This window comes from Cheilinus undulatus, linkage group 14 (genome assembly GCF_018320785.1).
Source record: "Cheilinus undulatus linkage group 14, ASM1832078v1, whole genome shotgun sequence".
In the NCBI taxonomy this organism is placed as follows: Eukaryota; Metazoa; Chordata; class Actinopteri; order Labriformes; family Labridae; genus Cheilinus; species Cheilinus undulatus.
The window spans coordinates 16,665,469-16,683,452 of record NC_054878.1 but is presented as its reverse complement, the minus strand read 5'-3'; the positions used below and the strand labels follow the sequence as shown (position 1 = coordinate 16,683,452).

Genomic DNA, 17,984 nt, shown 5'->3' with positions numbered 1-17,984 from the left:
TCCCTGTAGCACAGCCTGACCAACATGTCACTGTAGATGTGATGTATTTAAGTGGTTATCTGCTCTGGCAGAGTCCTCAGGTGTGCTGGGTGTTGATTTCCACAGGCAAGTCTGAGAGCAAAACATCACCAGCACCCAGCATATGCCTTGAGTCCATATGAGCTCATACAACAACTCATACATGCTCACAAAACTTAAAGAAGTTTGGGGAAATTTACTTGCAAAGGGAATGTGAGTGTCTGTAATTAGTTTCTTAAATCATTCTGGTTATTGGAGTCCTGAGGGGATTCGTCACCGTGACACTGGCTCTGCAGGGATCAGCTGAAGTCTCCGTATGTTGACGTGAAGTGCGAGGATGACAGGAATTCACTCACAAGATTATGCACATACTGAAATGCAGAGCCAAAACGGTGCAAATGCCCCTGGGAAGGTGTGCAGTAGAATTTAAAGCATCATTATGCAAGAGGTGCTCTGAGAAAACAACACTTTCAACAGCCCACATTTCCACTAGAAGAAGTAGGATGCACAGGGCCTCTGACATTTAAACTGTTGTTTATAAAGGCGATACCAGTTCTGCAGTGCTGTGCTTATAAAATCATTTTGGTTAAATGTGTTTTGCTGAGAGCAGGGCTGTCACACTTTTCACAAGTTTAATGGAAACTTGACTCGGCTTGGTAGCTGTGGCTAAGATGTAGAGCAATTTTTAAACTGGCATCTGATTTGATCTGCTAGCTTGGACAATCTAGGGCAGAAGTTAGTGAAGACAGATGTATCAAATTAAGCTCATTTACCATTTAACTTAACCCCTTACCCCAAATTTGACAAAGTGCCTTCTAGGGTGCCATTCCAGTGGACAAAAGCTGACAAAGGACCTTCAGGGGTGGACATAAATGATTGATTGCCCTCCTTGGTGCCTACAGAGAGTGCTCTTTTTACCATCCTGAGTCTGCTGCTGCTCTTAGGGTATTTTTTTGCCAGACTCCTCCATTTATATAAGTGCAAAGCAGTTTATCTGTCTGCTGCAAAGTTTAGCACGTCTGAAGGTTATTCCTCAAAGCTTGTGTGGGCTCCAGCAAACTCCATTTAATTCCTTTTTCTGCATAATGTAATGAATTTTTTCTCCAGAGTGCCCTTGTTCTGTGAGATGTATAGGAAGAGACAACAGTATTCATTTTTAACCTAAAATGATAAAACTGTCTAGACTTTATACCTCAGTGAAAGTGCGCTGGCATGTACACACTTTACATCTGAAATGCACTGATAAAAAAATTGTACTGTTGAGCCCTCTGCCCTCTTTTCTCACTCTTGTGGAGATGATGTCCTGTCTTGTAGGTAATTTCTTATTCTGCTTTTCTGTGAATGAATTTTGTAGCTGCCCTTTTATTTCTCAGCAGAGGTGTGGGTCTGGGGTGATAAGAGAATATTACCTGGCTCTAACTCTGCCATTGTTCTGTCGGTCCTGTGCCCTATTACTCTCTGTCAGTCTCCAATTTATTATCAGAGATAGTACAAGCATATTCTTTTGTAAAATGTGAGGTTATTTAAATGGGTTTTTGCTGGGAGTGAGGTCAATAATGTGAGCAAGAAAGTCAGCATAACAATGTTAGTCCACAGCTATTAGCTGCTCTATCTGGCTCTTTTATTCAACTTTATGTGGAGAGGGAAATAAATGAAGTTTGGAGATGGCATTAAATGCAAGGAGAAAAAAATCACAAGGAGCAAAAAAGAGACCAAGGAAGCAAAAGTGAGAGCTTGCTCAGTTTTCTATCCATCCATTATCTCCACTGCTTATCTCATTTGGGGTTGCGAGGGGTTGGATTAGGAAACAAATTGGCAGTAATAAGGTAATACCATATCCTGAGGTATTTAAAATAGCCCTGGTATAGCTTAAGTTACCATCATGAGGACACTGCTGTGTGATGAGTAATATGTTACTCCTACAAGCATCGCTGTTTGTGTTAAGATGTTTTATAGTGATGGCAGAACTCAAGTAAAGGATATCAGGCTAATTTGTCAAACAGACATGAATGAAAAGGGCACTTACATGAATATACCCGTGTGTCACGGTATGGCACCACTCTTTATGTTCAAAGGTGCTATGGTTTGTCTGAAGTCAAACCGTTACACGTGCCATCTGGTTGTAGTGTGATGCTAGTATGAGTTTTAAAACATTTATTCTTCTTTCAGGGGGTATTACAGTGAGAAAAAAAGTTACTAAATGCATGCTACATCAGGCACAGTAAAAAATTTTTATGTATATTAACCTCTTTTTTGTAGATAAAGTAAACCAGTATTTTTTTGAGACTCAAGGCATTTTGTAAAATGATTGCATGAAACCCCCGTACACAGCAAAATTTGTGCAGTCAAATTTACACTGTCAGAGTGAAAACTGTCATTTTTATTGTGTCTATACAGGGAGAGTTAATAACTTAACACTAATAAAGTGTAATTATTGACTCTTTGTTATAGGACAAAGCTGACTCTTATTGACACTAACCAGTGTGACTTTACACTGCAAAAAAATCTGTGTTAATTCAACTACCATAGCATTAAATTTAACACATGCCACACTTGAATGTAATTCTCTTTGGAAAGTGTAATTATTTAACTCTGGTATAGTGTTAATTTTCAACACCTAGTGTGTTATTTTATCACACGTAAAAGTATATTTCCAGTTTATTTCCATTTTGGGTGTAACTTTAAAATGTCTTACATCATAAATTCTTGACACACTACAATACAGTTTTGCTGAGATTGCTGCCTCATGTTGAATATCCATGGCACAGAGGAGTATTCTGTATCACAAATGATGTAAAATGAGAAGTAAATGACAGCCCATCACTTATACTTCTGCTTCCCCCATTTCCATTGGTGAAAGATGACGAAGTGGATAACTTCACTCATGGTGTAAAAGCGTCTAACATCAAAAACAACAACAATCCACCAGAAACATGAGCGAAGGAAGCCCAGCAGTGATCGCTGCACAACAGGCAATGTCTTAACTCATGCATGAAGACATGTTTATGGTTTCAAATGGCAGTAGGTGGAGCTTGGATCAATTGATGCTCTACAGAGTTGGACTAACACTGAATGTATTAACACAGTCTACTTACTCCAACACTGAGGGCCATGAATGAGTTAAAATTACCCTTTGGGAGTTAATATCAACTCTGAAATATTTAACACCACCATAATTGGTATGAACACTTTCATTAGTGCAGTGTGATATAAAACACTTCAGTGTCATATCCTGGTTCAGAGTTCAGAGGGAAACGTTTAGTGATAAACATAAACAAAAATTTAAGTCTCCTGAATTTGTTATGTAGAGGTGTGCACTCTGCTCCCTGTGCATGCAGTCCTACCTTATTTTACCAGTCCTACCTTACTTTATCAGTAAAATGTGGTTTTTGAATGCCTGTCTGTAATACTGATTGTAAATTTTGGGAAGGGTTATCAGTGGAAAATGATTACCTCCCTATCCTTGGCTGGATCCCAGCTGTCATTGGGCAAAAGGTGGAGTACACTCTGGACTGGTTGCCAGGGCTTATGTGTCAAAATTAAAAGTCATGCTCATAGTCACACACCTTTGGACAAGTTACAGTCATCAGTTAATCTAAGAAGTATGTCTTTTGATTTTGGGATGAAGCTAGAGTACCTGGAGAAGACTCACATTTGCCCAAGGAGAACCTGCAAACTAGAGAGGAACCTTCTTGGTGTTGGCAACAGTGCTAACCCCTCTACCAGCCTACAGCCCATGCACAGATGTGTTCTCACGTTACCTGTTAAGACGTCAACCATTAATGGGTACAGTATATGATGTTTTAGTGAAAATTCCACACAGAGCTGTGCATAGAGAAGTTGGCATTTTGAGGCATCTCTTTGAGTATTATCAGAGTGACAGACCCAGTGTGCAGAATAAAGACCTATCATCTGTTGTCATCCTCTCCTCACAGACCTGAGGATTTAACATGGAGGCTGGCTGAACCTGGTTTCACTTTGTTATTTATTTATTTCACTTTTTATCAAGCGCTTAGGTAGTATAATGCCTCTTTTTTTAAGGTGGAGTACACTGTGCCACAATCCCCTCAGTGATGGATTTCACTGCTCAGATCCTGCAAACCTTTGATTTGTAATACAGAGTGATACTCTGCTCATGCTATACAACAGCTCCATACTACATACTGGTGTAATTCAGCTTACTGCGGCCTCTTTGTCCATCTCAGCTTCATCTGCTTGAAAAGAGGAGAACACTTGCATGCACTTCAAGGCACTGTGATTGAATTATGCAGTCATTAGATGCATGAGATGAGCTGTAATTGCAGGAGTATTTCTGTTCTGATGAATAGGTTTGGCCCTGTGAGGTCATGATCCTGCTCAACGCACTTCAACTTCCTCAGCATTTATGTCCTTTGTGGCAGATTTAGCTACTTGTAGTGTTTTCGTAGACCTGTCTATCAGCACTTTGTTCTCCCTTCGGTGTATGTCTTGTTAATGACTGAGAAAACAGATGAGCTGCAGTGTGTTCTTTTCGGTTTATGACTTGGAGCAGATGCTGAGAGCATTTTTTCATCTTAGTGTCAACATGTTCTTTCTCAAATCACTTCTAGCCTCTCACTTTATTGTTCAGTGACTTCTTTTTAACTTTTAAATCTTGCCAGCATTTGCAATCAAAGCTTATGTTAAACTGTCTCTGTCCATTTCCTGCAGGCCTGCTTATGTTATTCCCTCTAAAATGAGGAGGAAGTGATGCCACGCCACTGCTACCGCTTTTAGAGAAACTACCCTGGTGTCAGAGAGATATTTATCCCTCTGTCCTCCACAGTGAAGGAGCCAATCACAGCTGGGGCTCTCACAACAATCATCCTGCCACCCCCCTCCATCGCCTCCCTCTCCCCCACTCCTGCAACAGTATCTGTGATGAAATGAAGCAGTGACATCAAGCGATGCATCCCAGCAGCAGGATCGATGGTGCTGCCCTCAGTCAAGGTAAGACCCTCATCCAATCAGATCCTGTAACACTTTCTTATTTAGTCATATTAACCATTCTGTTTCCTCATGTTCTCTAAAATGTCTTTCTTATCTTTGTCTCTTCCTGTTAAAACTTTTAAATCTGTGAAAACTCCCCAGCTGGACATAATCCCCAACTTTCGCCATGCTGTTCAGGTTTTCAGCTTCATTCTTTCTCACTTTGTCAAATATTTCTGCACCATCCAACTCACTGTAATGCAGGTCTGCACGGTTCAGCCGTTTCTCTCACTGCTGCCTAAAGCTTTACCCCTTTACTCCTCATTTCTCCTCTCTGCTCTCTCTCTGTCACTGCTCCATTCTTGCCAAACCATTTCCCTCCATCTTCATTTTCGTTCTGTGCCAAATGGCCACCTCATCCTGCATTGTCTTACTAAATTTCTTCTTTCATCATGTTAATGACAGTGACAGCGAGTCAAATGAGTGCTGCTGTCAGATGTGGTGTTTAGAAGTGATGTTTTCCCCTCACAAGCAAACAAGCACAACAGACCAAATCAGTGTAGGGTCTCCAAGTTCACTCAAGGATTTCAAAATACTTCAATAATGGTTCATCAGATGATAGAGTGTCAAGGGTATTTGATCCAAACGTGGCAGTAAATAATAAGACCTTAATGACTGACTTACACATTTAAAGTAATTGGAGATACCGCTCTATGCAAGCCTTTTCATACTGTAGAAGGTCTTCCACATTAACAGAAGGTGTTTGACCCAGTGGAGGATTCTGGAGTTCTGTGGGATCCCACGTTGGCTCATCCAGCTGATGTCTCCCCATATTCTGATACAGAGAGTGCTGTGAAGTGCGGTTGCTCCATCTGTGACTTCTTCCCAGTTGATTATGCAGTCTGGCAGGGGTGGGTCTTAGCTCCTGCATCCTTCAGTTCCTATATGGACTGGATAATGGGGTGAGTAACAGGAGCAGGGCACTGCGGAGTGTCATTTGGCGTATTCAGACCACTGCTCTGGACATTCCTGATGATGCTGTGATCCTTGCTAAGAATGTAGATGTCCTTGTGAGGAACTTAACTAACTGAGAACGCTCATCTCCTGGGCCAAAACAAAGATCCAGGCATTTGGGGATGGCTTGGATGCTGGATGCTGAAGTTGTAGGGCAGTTCACCTACCTTGGCAGCATAATCCATCGACCCGCAGACTGTGAGGCTGAGATCAACCGTCGACTCGAGCTCATGCATGGGGCAATGGTTCGCTGAGCAAGACAGTGTGGCCTTCCTGGTGTCTGACCATGCAGATGAAAGTAAGTGGATCTCAGTCCTTGGTCCACTCTGTCTTACTTTACTCTTGTGAGGCCTGTAAGTTGACTGATAGCCAGAAGTGATGGCTGGACTGCTACGTGAGAACTTCTCTTTGGCGCCTCTTTGGGTATCGTTGGCAAGATCGTGTGTCTGATCAGAGCAGGGATGGGAAGGCCCAGCTGCTGGATACAATAGCAGCACGAGCAAGTGGCGCATTTTCCTGGGCCTTATCCAGCTCTCAATGCATACTGGGTGGCCAGGACCTGCTAGGCTGGGCCAGACCCCAGGGGCATTGGCATGCCTCATTTAGGGGACATCTGGGAAGATACCTGGATAGATGGGGCATGGGCCTGGAGCAGGCCTGGAGGATGAAGACTTGAGCAGTACAGGACTAAAGTTGTGCAACTTGGTATACCATACCTGACCTGACCGTCTACATCTAACAGCAAACTTTAAAAGCGTAACAAACTACTTTTATTTTGAATTCATTTTTCTGTTGTAATCCACACTGCTAGAGACTGTAAGTGAGGAAAATGTGCAAATACATTGCTCACAGTCCCTCTGTAGGATATTTTTGTTTGAGTTTAGACCTCCTACTGATGACTGCTGCTTTGAAATGTCTGATCAGTGCAGCGAGGAGCTGAGCAGGATGTTCATCTCTCCGCCTAGGGATTCAGTAGCAAGCTGGCTGTCAGCGGTGTGTGAAGAGAGGAAGCTTTCCCAAAAAAACAGTCAGACAATTTAGCCTCTCCCCCTGGTTTTGTTTCCATGGCTACCAGTCATCCCTGTCTTTACACTCATCCTCACTATCAGATCATTTATTTTAATTTGGACTTCAGCAGATCCATGTGGGACTTTTTCCCCTTCCTGGCTCCTTCTTGATCTCAGTGGGGTCTGCACTCTTAGAGCAGAGGTAAACAATGCTCTGCTTGTTTAGCCTGTAAGTGCACATTATTGGACACCCAGCTGAATGCACTGACCACAGACAACAGTGAATCTGCTCTGATGCTGTATAGGGCCCTGAATTATATCACACCCCTCAACGAAGTCTCACCAACTTCCACTGTGGTCAGCGTCCTCATTTATTGGCTGCCACAGAGCAAAGGTGTATTTCCTTGTGTGTCTAAAAGTACTTTATAATGTAAGCCTGCCTGTTACTGATGTATTAGCTTCACTATGGGATTTTTCTGTTTATTAATTTTTTCCCTGACAGTGCTAATGAGGGTAGAAAATACTAGAGACAATAATGTTTGAAAAAGGGAAATACTCAGGGTTTTCAGCTTTGCTTTGTATTTAACCTAGAAAAGTTATAGAGGCCTTGAGAGCTGGTCAGCCACAGGAACTCACGGTTCTGTCTCCCTCCTCACTGTCTGAAGTCCTCCCCAGCTCTTTCACTCTTTCTGACATCCTTTATGGAAGCTGTCAGAGTAACCAAAGTGTCTGATGGGTGGATGCAGATCTCTCTCAGGCTCTTTGTGTCTCTGTTCTGCTCTGCTCTTTGTCTTGAGCTTGAGAGTTGTTTTCTTTCTTGTTTGAATCTTGGTGATTACGGCTAACAGCCAACAAAAAAATCCTGTATCTAAAATATTAGAATATTGTGTTAAAGTCTGATTCCTTGTCAGTTATGTACGTCCTGAAAATAGTTCTAATAGATTAATTAACTCCAAATACCTGCAAAGGTTTCCTTAACCTTTCTGGTTTCTCTCTGGTTTAGTACACAAAACCACATTAAATGGGAAGACTGACAGGAAAGTAGTCCCATCATTGATATCCTCCATAAGGTGGATAAGCCATATAAGGTCATTGGTGAAAGAGGAGGCTGCTCTTAGACTGCTGTATCAAAGCATATTCACGGAGGGTAAGCCACAGAAGGTCATTGCTGTTCCCAGAGGCTATATTAAAGAATATTCTTGGAAAGTTGACTGGAAGAGAAAAATGTGGTCAGAAAAGGTGCTCAAGCAACAGGGATGTTCTCAGCCTTCAGAAGATTGTCAAACAAAGCAGATTCATAGAACTTGTGGAGCTTCACAAGGAGTGGCCTGAGACTGGAGTAAGTGAATCAAGAGCCACCACACACATACGTGTCCAGGAAATGGACTACAAGTGTTGTGCTGATCCACTGCTGAATCACAGACATTATCGTCTGCGTCTCACCTGGGCTATGAAGAAAAAGAACTAGACTGTTGTTCGGTGGGCCAAATTCCTAGATCATATGAAACTACGTTTTGAATTTTATTTGGAAATCGGGGTCTCAGTGTCTGGAGGAAGATCAGAGGGCCACAGAATCCTTCAAGTCTTGAAGTCGACATGTTTTCAGTTTCCACAGTCAGTGATGGCTTGGGATACCATGTCATCTGCTGCTGTTGTTCCACTTGTCTGTATCAACTCCAGAATCAATGCTGTCAGTCATCTACCAAAAGATTCAAGAATAAGTAAACTTACTGTATTTATTTGTAATAATGTAGTTTTCATATTGAAATGTATATCACTGAAATACTTCTGGATTTTTCAGTATTTTTTTTGCCCTATATCCAAGCATTGAGAGAACCAATCAGTGGCGCCTGTCCTGAAACAGAACAAGCTGTGTGACATTTTGGTTATTGATTTCAACCACACCACACAGAGCTCACACTGCGGCAAAAAACAACATGATATCAGAGCACAGCAGGTGTGATGACCTCAGTTTGAATTAATAGTAATAAAAGAAACACTCAACAAAAAGACAGGTACTTAGTCATGCTGACCATAACTCCATAGTGAATGAAATTCCAGTGAAATATCTTTTCTATGGTGTGAAATATCCAACAGTTAAAGGCACTTGAAGTAGCCAAACTAGGATTGACAGTAATATGACTGACATTGATATGCCCATAAATATAAGCTCTAGGGTGATTTGTGAAGAATGCAGGGTACAATCTAAACTCACTGACTGTTATTGAGGTTGATCCTAAAAGTTGGAAACTTCTATTGAAAATCAGGATAACCCTGAGACGAGCTGTGCAGACCATGTCTTTATAGTCCTGCTTTGTGCACTGGAGCAGTCATGTTCGAAAAGAATAGGGCCTTCTCTAAACTGCTGAAAGCCTAGTATTGTCCAAAATGTCTTGGCATGCTGAAGCAACAATAAGGTTGGCCCTCACTGGAGATAAGGGGTCTAGCCCAAACCCTGAAAAACAGCCCCATACCATTATCCCTACTCTGCCGAACTTCACAGTTGGCACAATGCAGTCAGACAGGTAACGTTCTCCTGGTCACCCATTTGGCAAACAGGTCTGGTTGAAACAACCAAATTTAATAATTAACAGGTGTGGCCAAATACTTTTGTATCTCACAGTGGAGGAGCTGGATGGAGGAGACTGAATTAAGACTGAGAAGTGAGAGGTACTGGAAGGTGAGAGATTTAGATTGAGCTTCAAATTGAGAAACTAACATTATCATTTCAAAAAGTAAAACATTTTCAATGACATGATAATTTCAGGTAGATTCAACAGGGACCCTGAAGAAAGCCCTGTGACATTGTAAAGAAAGATGCAGAACTAAAACAAATTTTGTGCTGATAGACACAAATGAATGTTTCACCCAGTCTGATAATAAACATGGTGTGTAGTAAATAACTGTTATATCTCAAATAAAGCTGTCAAGGGAATGTATTATTTTTCATTCCTGACATTTTAACTTAAATTGAAACAGTAAAGTGAATGGTAAATAGGACTTTTTATCTTCCTCTGAGGAGCAGAGAGGTAAACAGTCCTCACTCTGCTGCTGGATTTGATTTATTAAACACTACTGTATGTTGTCACCCTATCACAGACTTACTGTGTGCCATTTACATTCAGTGAAAATGTCACTAAACCTCAGCTCTCAGAGGACGTTTCTCTGAGAAGTCAAGCAAACAGATTGATCAGAAACACTTCATTTCCTCTGCGTATCTTTCACTGATTATCCACAAACCTGTGTATAAAATCTGAAGACTTTTTGCAGGTGAGCCATGTGGCTCTTTACCTGCCTTTCACTATTTTAACAGTCATGCAATTTGAATACCTAGCCGACAGACCTCTTAGCCAGAGATATGTTGGACAGTTTTGTTCTTTGTTCACGATTAGGGAGAGAACACTCCCCTCTCAAACAATACAATAATACAGGCTATTGTTGATCATAAAAAAGGTTATTATTTTCTCTATGAAGGGTGAAGCAAACCTACACCTCACCAATTACAACATGCTGCCGATGACCTCAACACTGCTGTCTAGTCCACCCATTCAGGCTCACAGCTCTGATAACATTAGTCCTGTTATCCACAAAAATAACGAGAGCGTCTTTAGACCTTGTTCAAGGAACTCTCTTGTGTGATCATCAGGAAGGAATGTTTCCAACTTCCATCTCTTAATGCCCAAAGCTATTTTTAACCATTCTGTCTCTCCTGGACTCATTGTCTTAAAAACCTTATAAAACATTAACTGTGTGGTGCACAGTCAAGCTCTAAAAATCAGTTTTTTTTAGCTCAACCTGGGCTTTAGGAATATGTATACTGCAATAAAGTCATTTGATATTTAAAACAATTACAAAGGCAAAAGAAAAAAAACTCACAGAAACTAAAATGCTAAGATTTTATGTGTGACACAGTAAACATTAATGACTACTTTTTTTTTTGTACAAACTTGTTCTCCCATCTCTTGTGGACCAAACAGGAAAAAATGATCATTCTGGGACATAAGTCTTCAAAATATTGACAGAAATACAAAAAAGACCTTGCACTTTGTTATTTTGGCTGGTTATGGGCCATTATTCAAAGCAGTTCCAGTCTGCAAAGACAGAGAGGCACACATCACAGCCCATCTGACAAAAGAATATGGTGGATTAGCCACTTGCAGGAGAAACGATCAAAAATTGATTGGAAAAAATATAAATAGATGTTAAAAACTCTACATATTAGTGTGGATTTAATCTTTAAAGACCCCAGAAAGTCACTCAAATTCCAGCCTCACGAGAGAAGCTTCTGTAAAAGCTAGAAAGAGGGAAAAAAGTCAGCGGCTATGATTTAAAGTTATTTAACTTTTTGTAATCTGTGCCTGCTCTTGTTGCATTAGGCAACGCCACCCTCAAATGACTAACACTCACTCACTTGCCTTAGCTACTTCTTTATTTTTTTTCACTCTTCTCAAAAACACACATGTGCAGAGGAGAGTTTTCTAGATGGGTCGGGGAGTGTGCTGTTTGCTGTGAGAGGCATAAGGAGACTGGGAGAAGCAGAACTCCTGGGAGAATAGCAAACCAACAACTAAAAATTTCTATGTAATTTCTATGTAATGGTCACGATATAGTAGTTTTATACATCTCACCTGGCAAAAAATGTAACACATCAGAAATACTTGATGTATTTCCCACCCCTAGGTGCACTGTTATGTTGCATCATTGTGTCTTTTTGTTTCGACATGAAGTACTATGAAAAATTGAGCAATGTTGTATTGCATCAACAAATGCTTTGTTATTTCTATTCAACTAGAAGACAGTTCATTAACATAAACAGCACACTCCCCAATGGTAAAATTGTTGTAAAAGTAAAAAAAAAATGGAATTTGGAACATATTAAAACTAATTTCATAGGGCCCTATTAGTTTTACAACATAGTTACTTCATTCATCTCATCTAAAAATGCAGTGTTGATTATGACAACCGTCAGTGGACATAAAAAAGATGACTAAACTGACTCTTCTGTTTGCTGCTCATTGAAATTTCTGCAAACTGTTTGTTCATCCTTGGCACTACACAACCTGATGTTTGTGTGGCAGAGTCATGGCTTGTCTGGTTAGGTGCATACACCTGATTTTAATTGAACTATCAAGTTTAATTTTCCTCTTTGGTTTACTTGCACTCAGTCATGCATGAATTCTTTATAATCTAATTTCTCAGAAACAAACATCCTCAGACTGCTGGTGGACAAACAGTTCTGCTCTCAAGCATTCACGACAGAGTCATAAAGAAACACTGAACCTTGCGGGGAACAAAGCTTTGATTTCTCTCCAGATGATACATGGCAACTTCAGTGTTAACACGATGTTGTGAGTGTGTGTTGACCAGGGTCTGGACGTCTCTGCACCATGTGGAGAGAATTAAAGATTTCCACTCAGAATCAGACTGAACTGTGCTGCACTGATTGTTAATCAAAGACAAAGGTACAGACAGACAGTCACTTGAGTCTGAGAGGAAAACATCAGAAAAAAGGAACTGTCAGACCTGAACTTTTTGTCAGCATTCGAAAATCAAGGTTGAATTAAGCTTAAGTACTCATCCATAGCAGCCAAACTGAACAACACAGCTGGCATACCCAGGTGAACCCTCTTGAGGTGGGATATAGAGGGTTCACAGCCACTTCAACAACCAGGCTACTGAAAAGAACGAGTCAAGGACAAGCACTCCAACAAGTCTAAAAAATCAATACGACAGGCTGCTGAGAGAGGCAGCAACAGGCTCTGAAATAAAAGTCTCCAGCTGGGTTGCAGGATGGTAAGAACGAGGGGTCAAGAGTTAGCCCTCTGGAGGTGTCATGGGCATTTTTGCAAAACACCAAGGCAGCCACAGGACACCTGATGACCCCAGTGAGACAGTTACCTCATCCCCACTGAAGCTGAAGACCCCAAGTCCCATGACCTCAACATCTGGAAATAAGAGGACTTAAAATGTGACATGAATAAGATTAGATAAAGATTTCTCAGTCTGCCATCAAAAAGCCACAAATCCCTTATCCTTTATCAACAGATGTGGGAGGATAACGGGTCAAGGAACAGGTTTAGCTTTGTTATCTTTGTCTGTGTTGTCAATCTCTCTGTGACAGGATGTTTGACAAGTTTTATCTTATCTGTATCCTTCATTTGGTCCTCCTGAGTCTCTATCTCCCCTCTAGAGGTTTTTTTTTTTTATCCCAGTTGACCTTTGCCTCCAACAATAGATTTATCCATCCAATAGTCTGTCTCTCTGTCACAATCCTGCCCAAGTCTTTATTCTCTTTGTGTCTGATTTTGATGTTTTGGCTTTATCTAAGCTGAATTTAAAACCTCTTGTAGGAAATAAAACAATATAAAGACATGTTATCGTTTAAAACCATTGATCGAGTTGGTTTCTGGCTGTGTTGTGGGGCTTTATGTTTCACAGCAGGCTTTATTAAATACTGTATGTGGATTAGTAGTAGGAAGAACTTACACCTCTGGTTTCTGCCCACTTTCTGTGTGTTGAACACCATGGACTTTGAGCTCTCTGCAATCTGATGGCCTAATGGCTTCACTTAATGAGCAGTCATACAATATCAGATTAAAATCTGTTGCTTCTCCATGTAAGATGAGATGTGATCCCATCTCCTTTTACACTGCATGAATGTGCAATAGTGTGGTTTTTTTCAAAGGGGCTGCAGTGTGTTGTCATCCAACACTTTTCATTTGATTTCAAAGTGGTACAGAGATTATGTTCTCACTTGTCCTTGGCTGAGCACGAACTGTATCCAAGCCTACCTGGCCCTATGTGAAAATTAACCCCCTGTTAAATCATGCATTAACTGCATGACCTAGCTGTGATTAATAATATTTTTTGGAAAATTCAGTCCAGTTTGACAATCCACACCTATTCAAGAACAAATGAGAAACAAAGTCATTGATATCTATCAGTGCAGAAAGGGTTCCAAAAACATTTCAAAGGCTTTGGACTCCAGCCAACTGCTCAGACAGCCATTATCTACAAATGGAGAAAACTTTGAACAGTGGTGAACCTTCCCAGGAGCGGCCAGCCCATCAAAATGACTCCAAGAGCGCACTGACGACTCATAATAAACCCAGAACAGCATCTAAAGAAGTGGTTCCCAACCATTTTTCCTTGAAACTCCCCTGACTTGTTTCAGAGACTTGTTTCAGTTCAGGTCAATTTTCATGGTTCAACAATAAGAAAGAGACTTGGCAAGAATGGCATCATGGGAGAGTTCCATGATGCCATGGGAAGGTTCATCTCACATTTGACTAAAAACATCTTGATGATCCCCAAGACTTAAAATATTTTGAGGACTGACCAGACAAAAGTTGAACTTTTTGGAGGGTGTTTCATCTGGAGTAAAACTAGCACAGCATTTCATTAAAAGAACTTCATACCAACACTCAAACATGGTGGTGGTAGTGTGATGTTCTGGGGCTGCTCTGCTGCTTCAGGACCTGGACTACTTGCTGTAATTGATGGAACCAAGAATTCTGCTCTCTGCCAGAAAATCCTGAAGGAAAATATCAAGCCATCAGTTCAGGACTTCAAGCTCACTTAAGTTTAGCAGGACAATGAACCCAAACACCCCAGAAAGTCCACCTCTGAATGGTTTTAAAATAAACTGAATAAAGGTTTTGGAGAGGCCTAGTAAAAGTCTTGGCTTAAATCTGAATTAGATCAAGTGGCATGACCTTAAACACGCCATTAATGCAGGAAAAAACTCCAATATGGCTGAATTAAAACGAAGAAGTGTGGGACAAAATCCCTCCCAGTGATGTGAAAGACTTATTGCCAACAAAACATTGGGTTTAGGGGGTAATGACTTTTTCACATAGGATCATGTAGGCTTGGATGACTTTTTTGCTTAATAAATGAAATCATCATCTAAAAACTATATTTTGTATTTTTTCCTGGTTATCTTTGTCCGACATTAAAATTTGTTTGGTGATCTGAAATATTTAACTGTGACAAATATACAACAAAAGAGAAATCAGGAAGGGGCAGATACTTTTTCACAGCCCTGTAGATCTTTTATTTATTTATTTATGTATTTTTTACATTTAAAGATGTAATTTTATGTCTTTTATGACTTTGGATAGGACAGTGGATAGAGCCAGAAAGTGGAGACAAAGAGAGCAGAGAATGATGTAAGACAATATCCACAGGTCAGATGGGATGCACCAACCAACACCCGGAGGAGTGGTGAGTTTAAAAACTGCTGAACCATCTTTGTCTCCTTGCTTTCTGTCTGCTCTGAGTTGTGTAGTCAAGTCTGGAGAGAATTCGTATTTCTGCAGAATCAGAAGCACTGGTCGAAAACTCTTCACAACTTTCTGACCCTAACATTTTTCTCTATCATTCTTCCATTTCTGTAAATGTCCAGTCCTTTGGCCCATCTTTCCTCCTTCACTCCTCCAGACTTTTCAAACAGCCTAGCTCGGAGCAAAGATCATCATCCCTGCATCAGCGACACCCCCCCTTTGAACAACTTGTGTGAAAGTGAAGTGTTGATCTGTCAGTTATGATTTCATTGAGCTGCTGTCACAGGAACCTGACAGATCACAGAAGATGCTTGACCCTTTATTCTCATCTCTTCAAGGCTGTTAACGCTCTCCCCAAATCTCATGACAACATAAGAAAGAACATCGCTGAACAACAAACGAAACACCCAAGGCTGTGGTCAAACACATTTCACTCCACAGTGAGTGGACAGTTGTCAGATTTGCCCGATTAGCTTAGGTGTGACAGGGTCATTGTTGATCCTCAGGCAGTTTAAAGTGGCTGTCATCTCAGATTAGCCATCATCATTTGTCATCGCTGCTACTGCTGCATTTCAGACTTCCCTAGCTCATCAGGAATGAGAGGTTTGTGTCAAAGAGGAAAGTGATACCTCACAGTCATTAACCTCAATTACAACTCTGGTGCTCTGAAGGGGGATGAAAAAGGTGTGATGATTTCAGTTCTAAGTCCAGTCACAGCTTTTTAATTTTTGTCTCCTTATAGAAAACACTAAGTTAATTGTAGAAAAATAATTTTTATTCACTGATATCTATGCTATATATGTCCACAACAGTATTTTGCCACACCTGTTAATTATCGAATCACTTGTTTCAATCCCACCCAATACCACAGACGTATAAAGGTCCTTATCTGTGAGTTTGACTGCAACTAATGACTAGATATAAAGAAAGTTAGCCTTTTTTTGGAAGTCAGCAGTCAGCATCTCCAGAAGCAGCCTGAAAAACTGGCCTTCATTCTTAGAGGCAACATCCCCATCAGATGGTTTCCATGATTGCCACACAAATCCACAGACTTTATTCTTATCTGTCATGCAGCTCAAAGCTCAGACATTCCTAAAAGTCACTCATTTAGTCAAATTTTAACAAAAACAGAAGCTTTAATGATTTGAATTAACTCTAACTGAACAACAACCAAAGACATTTAGCCCAAAACAAGATTTGAATCACTCATTTAATTTCTATTTACACCCATGCAGCTGTGATTAATGCTGGATCTTTATTTAAAGACATGTGCAGATGTAGAGGGTTCACATGTCCTGTAGCACAAATGTTTTTTGGTTTAGAAAGTCCTCCATTGTAGATAATATAAAGACATTCAATCAACCCAAAAGAGACTCTTTGCTTTCTAGTTCAAGAGTGCCATTCATCCATTTCTGTGACTGAACACAGCTTCAAATGAGCCCATCAGCTCAGTAGACTTTCCAAGAGTCACACTTTGTACCCATATTCCCAGTTCAAGCGATCAATGAACCCCCTGCTGAGCCCAGCTGATTGTTTGTCATTTGGATTTCCTCTGATGGGGAAAAGCTCATGATTGGCCTCTTTCCTCTCATGCATCACTTCCTTCCCACTCTTTGTTCTGTTCAGTAAAATCAGAATAAAGAGTGGTGGCATTTACAGAGGTCCACATGACATTCAGAGTGCTGCCACTCTAAGGTTAACTCTATGACAGGTGATGGTGAAGGCAGCTTTTAAAGCCTCAGTCATGTCATGGTGAATATCAGATATTTATATGCTTGGTATCATTTTATTTTAGTGGGCCCTAATTACCCAGTAAATGAATAAGATGCTATTATCCAATAATTTCTCAAGAATAAGGTGTCATTACCCAAGTAATAACAAAGTAATTTACCAAGTAATAACTTGAAAATTTTAATGAAAGTATTACCTACTGATAATTTATTAGTTATCAAGTTATTCCTTTCAATATTGTGGCAATTCTCTGGTCATTCAGTGGTATTTCAAAGGTAAATCTAAGCCATACTGTGCTTTTTGAAGTTGCTCTATTAATTTAGATTTGTTCCAGTGTAAAGCACTGAAATTATGGTTTTTACAAGAAAGTTATAGCCTTGTTGAAGTGTAAGTCTGTTTTATTCGAAGTACACGTCATAGTACGACTACACTCCAAGTCCCAATAGTCATTTTTAAAACTGACACCTAAACCTCTGATCATCTCACTTTTATTCATTTTTCACTCCACTAATAGAAATAATCTGCCTATGCCTAGCACTTTGCTCCAACCAATAGCAAGTGACCTTGCCGACTAGAAGTGTGTGTGGAGTGCCATGCAGCCCTCTACAGCTTAAGGTCACAAAATCACGGTAGAACTACACATTCACACAGACTAGTATGTAGGCAGCAGATCATTTTGCCTTCTTGGGGTTGATTTGCTCTTTATTTGGCATAATTCCATTATTTTCTTTGCTTCCACATGGGGTTTTTTGTTTGTTTGCTTGTTTTTTTTTTTAAGATTTATTTTTGGGCGTTTTTGTGCCTTTATTAGATAGGGGAGGACAGTGGATAGAGTCGAAAACAGGGTCAAGAGTGGGGGAGAGACATGCGGTAAAGGGCCTCAGGCCGGATTCGAACCTGGGCCACCCACGCATATGGGGAGCACCTTTAACCACTAGGCCACCTGCTCCCTGATGCATGTTGTATTTTGAAGGAGAGGAAG

At 40.6% G+C, this 17,984-nt stretch overlaps 1 long non-coding RNA gene across 1 annotated transcript in view; it reads left to right on the top strand.

Moving 5' to 3' along the window:
* Positions 1 to 4,822: 4,822 nt before the first annotated feature.
* Positions 4,823 to 17,984, top strand: part of LOC121521094 — a 60,770-nt gene continuing 47,608 nt past the window's right edge. Inside the window, exon 1 of the long non-coding RNA XR_005992825.1 lies at positions 4,823 to 4,986. This is a non-coding gene — a long non-coding RNA (uncharacterized LOC121521094). The remainder of the gene's footprint in view (positions 4,987 to 17,984) is intronic.